This window comes from Neophocaena asiaeorientalis, unplaced genomic scaffold, assembly GCF_003031525.2.
Source record: "Neophocaena asiaeorientalis asiaeorientalis breed wild unplaced genomic scaffold, Neophocaena_asiaeorientalis_V1.1 scaffold4, whole genome shotgun sequence".
NCBI classification, from domain to species: Eukaryota; Metazoa; Chordata; class Mammalia; order Artiodactyla; family Phocoenidae; genus Neophocaena; species Neophocaena asiaeorientalis.
In genome coordinates this window covers 1,902,752-1,911,196 of record NW_020173682.1, presented here as the reverse complement: position 1 = coordinate 1,911,196, position 8,445 = coordinate 1,902,752, and the positions used below count along the sequence as shown (strand labels likewise).

General features: G+C 39.7%; 1 protein-coding gene across 2 annotated transcripts in view; it reads left to right on the top strand.

Moving 5' to 3' along the window:
* The first annotated feature begins 3,140 nt into the window (after positions 1-3,140).
* CUBN (cubilin) overlaps positions 3,141-8,445 on the top strand; it is a 269,991-nt gene continuing 264,686 nt past the window's right edge. For both annotated transcript variants that reach the window (XM_024750090.1, XM_024750089.1), the window contains exon 1: positions 3,141-3,227. The gene's annotated coding sequence lies outside the window, so the exon portion shown is untranslated. The remainder of the gene's footprint in view (positions 3,228-8,445) is intronic.

The window sequence follows — 8,445 nt, the reverse complement described above, 5'->3', positions numbered from 1 at the left end:
CCCACAGGAAGGCAAGAAAAGAGAGAGGAATGTGAAGCAGAGGAAACAAACAAAAATGATTAAATGGCACACAAGCTCTACCAGATCGATAAATGTCTTAAATATAGTTGGTCAAAATACAGTATTTAAAATAGAGATTGGTAGAGTGGATTGAAAAACATCATTTAATTATATACTTTGATAAGAAACAACGTGCTTCAAATGAAATGATTTAAGTAGGTTGAAAGTAAACGATGGTAAAAACAAGACCCACCATGGGAATCTGTCTTAATAATATAATTCGAAAGGACGGCAGTTTATAGGAATGAAGATATTAAACATAGTGAAACTGGAAGCCGATTAAATGTGTTACAATAAGACAATGCTGAAATACAAGATTGTGAAACCAATCAATAAAACATGCAACGAGCAGCTCCTTTGACAAACAGTTTGGTAGTTCCTCAAAACATTGTGTTACTATGTGACCCAACAAGAGTGCTCATAGGCATATTCCAGAGAGAACTGAAAACATATCCACACACAAACTTGTACGTGAGTGTTCATAGCAACATTATTCATAATAGCGAAAAAGGGAAATGACTATTGTGTTCATCAGTTGATGTATGAATAAACAAAATGTGTATATCCGTACAATAGATTCAGTCATAAAAAACGATGCAGTACTGATACATGCTACAACATAGATGAACCTTGAAAACATTACGCTAAGTGAAAGAAGCCAGTCTTTGAATATTCCATTCAATGTAATATAGTTATATTACTTTTATAATTATTCTTTCTATCAAAACCAGTACTCTATTCCACCTCTACCATAGGTAATCTAGCTTTCAAGTCACTACTTCATTTGCATCCCGATGGCATATAATACCGTCTCCTCCCCAGACTTTTTTCCTCCAGGACAAAGGCTGTATCTTACCCAGTACTGTCTCCTCAGTGCCTCTCTCAGATGCTGACAATCAGGAGGTACCTAATAAATAATTGTCCAATTAATCTGACTTGAATATGAATATGCTGAGTACTGTCGCAGAATCATTATGTCTTTCATGACTTGGGGAATTGCTGGAATATTTCTATCTGTCAACCTAAACAAGAATAGCACATTAGATGTTATAAGAAAAGTATTTAATACCACAATTGTGTGTAACTCCTAGGGGATTGTTTATGCCTTCTCTAAACGCAGTTTAGGAATTGTTGGCAAAGCCTGATTTAGTAGTACTTCTATAATAAATATAGCCCAAGCCGCTATTTTAAAAAAGAAAAATACAAAGGGACAAAGGCTTTGGTCTTTACAGATCTTAGAGTAATGGCACTGAGTAAGAGTGAGAAGTGGGGTCATTTCAGCCTTCTTCCCGCCCTTGATGACAACACCTTATATGTTCCCACAGATCTGCGTGGCACTTCAATTAATGCATCCCCTGGGAATGATGGCCCTTTGTAAGGCATCAGCCTTGTTAAAACACTCCTCCTGTCATCAATCACATCAGTGAAGCAAAGCCTCCCATCACCAGATAAAGATGCCTCTGTGAACTGCTTCTGTTTGTATCTCTCCAATTAGAAGTTCACCACAAGAGGCAGTTCTGTAGCTGCCAAGTATCCCTAGACTCTTTTGTTTCCCCTCATTTTACCATTCTCTTTATTTTTTTTAATAGATCTTTATTGGAGTATAATTGCTTTACAATACCGTGTTAGTTTCTGTTGTATACCAAAGTGAATCAGCCATATGCATACATATATCCCCGTATCCCCTCCCTCTTGAGCCTCCCTCCCACCCTCCCTATCCCACCCCTCTAGGTGGTCACAAAGCACCGAGCTGATCTCCCTGTGCTATGCGGCTGCTTCCCACTAGCTATCTATTTTACATTTGGTAGTGTATATATGTCCATGCTACTCTCTCACTTCGTCCCAGCTTACCCTTCCCCCTCCCAGTATCCTCAAGTCCATTCTCTATGTCTGCGTCTCTATTCCTGCCCTGCAACTAGCTTCATCAGTACCATTTTTTTTTTTTTAGATTCCATATATATGTGTTAGCATACAGTATTTGTTTTTCTGACTTACTTCACTCTGTATGACAGTCTCTAGGTCCATCCACCTCACTGCAAATAACTCAGTTTTGTTTCTTTGTATGGCTGAATAATATTCCATTGTATATATGTGCCACATCTTCTTTAGCCATTCGTCTGTTGATGGACACTTGGGTTGGTTCCGTGTCCTGGCTGTTGTGAATAGAGCTGCAGTGAACATTGGGGTGCATGTCCCTTTTTGAATTATGGTTTTCTCAGGTTATCCCTAAACTCGTCTTCCTTCCCTCCCCTGCATCCCCGCAGTGGTGAATTTTCAGTTGCTCTCTTCGTCTCATCAAATACAAAATACTGTTACAAAAATGCATTTCCCCCTTTTCAAAAGGTTAGAGTAGCAACTATTTGCCCCTACATGGCTACAATCACTTTCATGATTGTGTTAATACAACCTGGCATTTTCTTTGATTATAGTATGAAAGGTGTCTAAATCTTTCACTTCATTGCCTTGTTCAGGGAATTTTAGGAGTCACAGAGTAGAAAACTTATTTTATTCTTTTTAGGTTACCGTGGAAAGGGATGTCAGGTGGGTTTACCCGTGGTCCTCATCAAAGATAACCTCCGCTTTATGGCTTCACACCTTCATGGAAATCAAGCTTGAATTCATCCAGCAGAAGTGCTGGAGTCCTGGGGTCTTGAGCTGTGGGAGGTGGGGAAAGCTGTATTGTGTCCCCCCTGGCTTTTGGAGCCATGAATTCTAGCAATGTATGCCCTCTGCTGTGTGCTCTGTCCTTAACCAGTCCCTGTCTCACAATGACACAAGACTCCCCAGTACACAGACGCTGTGTGTGTGTTTGTATATATGCCATTAGCAACCTCTGTTCCTTATGTGAAGCTTTGTTCCTCTATTACATTCCTCCCTCTGGATATGAATTTTCTGATTATATCCTCTTTGTTTATGTAAGGATTATTGCACTTAAAAAAAATCTGAAAAAGAAAAGCAAAAAAGTCCTCCAGACTCTCAATAATGAATAACAAGATCTACCTCCTCAGGAAAGTCTCTGCCAAACCTGAATTATTCAAATGGTAATGATTAACCCATAATGCTTTTTCATTCTGCTCAAGGATAATTGCAATCATTGTAGTAATGAGCATGGAGAACAAACGTCTGGATTGTGTTCCCTGAGTCAAGAGCACACTGCATTCAAAAAGGTCAGTTTATCGCAGTAGTGGATTTGGTAATTTACTAGGAGGTAATGCATTTTCCATGAAATGAGCAAGTGAATAGTTTTAAACTTACATCAATTTCCATAATTATTTTATGTGATCCTTCATGGAAAATGAATAGACAATTGGAACGATATTGTATTGTTCAGACATTTTGTAGAAAATCACAAAAATTGGCGTATGTAAATGTACCTTTCAAGCAATGTGAGTTCCCTGAAAAAGAGGATGAGTTAAGTGTCATAAAGGTTGAGAGAGATCATTATATTTACAGATGTTTCTGTTAATGACTAAAACACAGATTAATTCTACAGTCTTCTGTTTTAAACTGATGTGAAAATGAAAAGGGACCAAAGAAAGCACCAGAGCCACATGGAAGCTATAAAATGAGAGGGGAGCTAGAATATAGGGTGTGAGAACCTTGCCATTCTTCCTCCAAGGCACCTCTTCATGTCAACCCTCTCTCCCTATTCTCATGACTCCTCCACTGATCCAGCCCTCCAGATAAGTTCAGCTGGCCTTCTGGAAATTTCACGTAAGGATTATTGAACTCAAAATACAAGAGCAGCTCCCCATTAAATAAAAAAATTAAATCAGAATTCTTCAACCGGCCACTTAAGGCCCTTCATCGATGCTGCCACCTTTCCCCAACCACCTCTCTCCAAAATGACCCTCCTGGATTTGCAGAACCACTACAGTATGCCCAGACTGGGTTTAGGACCTCTTTTTCAGTTTGGTTCGTGCTGTTTTCCTAAAAGCATGTTAGTATGCACTTTGTCTCCTGTGTCTTACCCATCTTTATAATGTTGCCTTATCACAGTGCTCTAGATTTGTACATATGCCTTTTATTGCAAGCCAGAGAAAGTCATGACGTTTACTTCTTTGCGTTTCCCTCATTGTTGAGGATGTCATATGTCTGCAGTAAATGCTTATTAAGACTGTAAAACCATGGGATTTAGATGAAACTAGTAGGAATGAAAAGTAAACCTTGGTATATGAAATAAGTTATAGGGATTATATGAATACAGAATTGAGGTACTCTCCAAGAATTTGGAAAAAAAGATGGAAAACAAGGGGCTAAATAAAGTCTACACACCTAGCATTAAAATTTCCAGCAAACTTTCCTTATCCAGGTAGAAAACTGGTGTATTTTTTTTTTCTGAAGAAATTATATGTCCCCAGGGGAAAAATATCTTCAAGAATTGACAGTTGGTGTTCCCCCAATGGAACTGTCAGCTTGCCATTCAACCACCCATGATAAAGTTTGCTAGTTACGAACACCGTCCATCACCGTCTATCACACAGAGCTTATCATCCACTCTTTAGTGTTTTATTCTTAAATTTAAATGAACACATAAGGTTAAATAGGTGTCTGAGGAGAACCCCTGATATGAAATAGAAAGATCTAAACAAGCAAACAGAAGAAGAAGAACTTAGAGAAATCAGAGACCATGCAGTAAACTTCAAAAAGCAGCTATAATATTTTTAGAGTAATAGGAGGAGATGTTAAAATGCAAAATAAGAATGAGTTTTTGAAATTAAAAATATGCCAAAAATTTAAAAAATCAATATACATTTTAAAAGATAAATAACAAAGATTTCTCAGTAGAACAAAAGAAGATAAAGAAATAGGAAATAGAAAAGGAAGTTATGGAAAATTAGAAGACCAATCTAAGAAAAAATAGAAATACAGATGCACTTGTGGAGATCATGTGACTCTTCTGGAGTGAAGGTGCCTTCACCCCGTGGGTCAGAAAGAGAGGGTCTTTGTAAAATGTAGATGTGGATTCTGTAGGTCTGAGGTTGAACCTGAGATTTTTGCATTTCTGACAAGCTCCTGGGTAAAGTCTGTGCTGGGTCCATGGACCATACTTTGAGTAGCAAGGCTGTGGTCTAGGCCATCTCTGGATCTTCCCTACACCCACCACTGATATCTAAACCATTTGCAGAGTGGGGCCTTGAGGCAGCGGGGCAGGACAGGGGTGGGGTGGGGCGGGGAGGAGGTGAATATTCCTCAGATCTCTGTGCACCCAAATCTGAACTCTTACCTTTTCTCCAGAACCTCCTTCCCTTAATTATTATGTCTTATTCAATTATTGACACCTCTATCCTTCCAATTTCTCAAGCAGGGAACCTATGCATCACTTCCCTCCTCTCTCTTAACTGCCCCAATCTATTTTTCTGTAGATCCTGTTTCCTAAATACCTCTCTCACTGTCTCCTGCTCTCTCTGCCACTGCCTTCAAACAAGGCCTCCCCAGGTCACACCTTAGCTGTACCACAACTTCCTCACTACCTCTGGGTCTGAGACTTGGCTCTGCAGGGATGCTTGTAAAATGCAAACATGACCTCCTATGTAAAATACCCTCATAATTCTCCATTATTTAAAAATAAAATAAGATCTAAACTCATTAAAATAACATTTCCTGGTCCTTCTGGACCTGACTTCCTTTCCCTTTAAAAAATTTCATCTCCCACAGACACACACTGTTGCGGCCACGTTTAGCTCTTTTGTAATTGGAAAGCTTTGGATGTACCATTTTCTCTGTCTGAGACTCCCAATTCCCCTACTTTGCCTGGAGAACTCCTATACATTCTGTAAGACTCAGCTGGCTCTTGGGAAGCCTGCATTGCCCTTCCCAGGCAGAGGTACTTCTGTTCTCTATGGCTTTCGTTGTTGTGTTTTTGTTTTGGTCCTTATCAACGTTCTGATTACAGTGGTGCCTTCTTACCCAGCAGTTCCCCTCCTGTGAACTCCTAGTATACTGGAATTTACTTTCTTATGTACTTTTGATGACCGCAAAATTTTCCTTTGTGAACTGAGTCACTCATGAATTTCATTTGTGCATCGTGTTGGGGATTATTAGAAATGGTGGGGGCTGAGGATTCAAGTGGAGAAAGGAGGTGAAGTGAATGGTACAGAAGAAGCAAGGGGTGTACAAAGGTGTCTTAGAAAAGTTAAAGGAAGAAGAAAGGAGAAGATAATTCTGATTCTTTTCTGGAAGGAGGGAAGGAGGAAGAGAAGGGAGCTGATACTTCTGTAAGCAGAGCTAAGAAGCTGGGAGGAAGAGGAGGGAGGAAGGTGACACCAGGGGGCAGGGTTGGGAGCGCAGGTCAGCAGGCCGTGCATTATTGATTAGTAACACACTGCCTATGCAGGCGGAGAAGCAGAAAAAACCCCAACTCCACGCACCATGTGTAACATCTGCAACAAAGCAAAGCACATTGGCATGCACCCTGTTGTAGATGCCAAAGGCTGGAGACCAAGAGTGCCACAGGTGACAAACTTAAGATGTGTAAATATCTGAATTAATAACTTTATTTTAATGAATGCAAAAAAACCCACGTATTACGGCTTTCTTAGGTGTACTCTCACACTCGGTCCCCTCCCATGGAGCAGCTCCTAGAGCAAACCCTCCCTTTCTCTGTTTTCTCAGCTCTATCTCGAGGAAGAGTTTGTTCCTTTTGGCTTGCCTGCTCTTGGAGACTCTAGGATTTAAATCTAATCTTGCTTTCCACCCATCCGTGGGGAGTTCTTCCTGCTTCCTGGCACCACCTTGCCTGGTTCTCAGACATCAGTTTACTTTTGCCTCGCATCCCCAGCTGCAGGTCAGATGTCCCCTTCCTCGCTCAAAGTCCTCAATGCATGTCTCTGTTCTGGAATCCTCTTCCATAAAAGGGGAGATTAGACACCCCTGATATTCCTGGTGCCCATGGTTTTTAAGTCAACTGTGGATTCTTCTATCATTTCTTACTTTAAGAAACCCAAGTTCAAGCGTAGAAGAAGAAGGAGGGTTATACTTATTTACATGATAACCACAGTTTACATTTAGTGGACACTTATCAAATGCCAAAGACCGGATGTGTTAAACATTTTGTATACTTTCAGTGCTGTTATTATTATCTTTCTGCTGATGAAGAAACAGGGCCACATGGTCAGAAAGTGATGGAGCTGGATTTTGAACCCACGTGAATGATCTTCCCTAGACCTGACTTTGGAGGGGAAAATCTGCAACGTATTTCACTTCGTATTCCTACCATTTTGTAGAATGGCTCATATGTAAAGGGCACATGAAGAATCTTTGTGGAATGCATTCTGAATTAGGGAGGAAATGGGAGATTTGCCAGCCAATGAAAGACAGGGTTTCAGGTTAATAGAACATTTACTCTGGGAAAAGGAGAGAGGAGAATATTCACCTTCTAAGTCTGAGGTCACGGATTCTAAAACTATCTTAATTTGTCTTTGCTGAAGAAATTCCGAATAAGGCTGGTAAACAGGATGAGTGATAATGGTGTGGAAACAGCGACTGGTTTTTATATTGCTTCCACCGAATCACATGCAGACTGTCTGACTTGTCTATTGATCTCAGCTAGAGTTGAGCAGGTGGGCTGGATGTAAAATTCCCTAACTCGTCATTCCAAAGTCAGTCAGACCTCGAAAGCATATTTCTTTCTTTTCCTTCTAGCATGAGGGACAATTAGGAATTGGATGGCTAGATTGGGAGCAGAGAAATTATCTTTACTTTGTTTAATAATAAACACATTAGTAACACAGGAAAATTCTGTTTAAAAAAAAGTAAGTTCTTACTGAAATCATGCTGGAGACATCTGTTATTGCACTTAACAAATTTGCTGAGTGCAAGTAACCTTTAAGAAAATAGAATCATGAAAATAGTTATGTTCAAAGCTCAGAGTTAGAATTGTCCTTTGTGTTGGAGGATTCTAACCCATCCTATTTTATCCTATTCTTAAAGTTGACAAATATTTCACGAAGACAAGATCTCCCTCCACCCCGCCCCCCCGTACCAAACTGTTAAGCTTTTAAACAAACTTGAACTAATGAAACTTTAAAAAAATGTATTCAACTTGAAATGTGTTGTGGTATGACACCTGTTTCTTAAAACGAACAACAGAATAACAAAAAACTCATCAGTTGACTTCAGTATCACCTCAAGAAAATAGCAGCTTGCCCGCTAGTTTTGCTAGTTTTGTTCTTGTGGTTGAATAGAACAGGTGTAAAACAGGGTTACATCTCTCCATAATATCAAGTTGCAGAGCCTGTTTAAGGGAGTAATTTTTAAGTTCAGTGGTATTACATACCCTCACATTGTTGTGCAGCCATCACCACTATCTATCTCTAGAACTTTCTTTCATCTTTCCAAAGTGAAACTCTGTACCCATTAAACAATAACTTACCATTCTCCCTA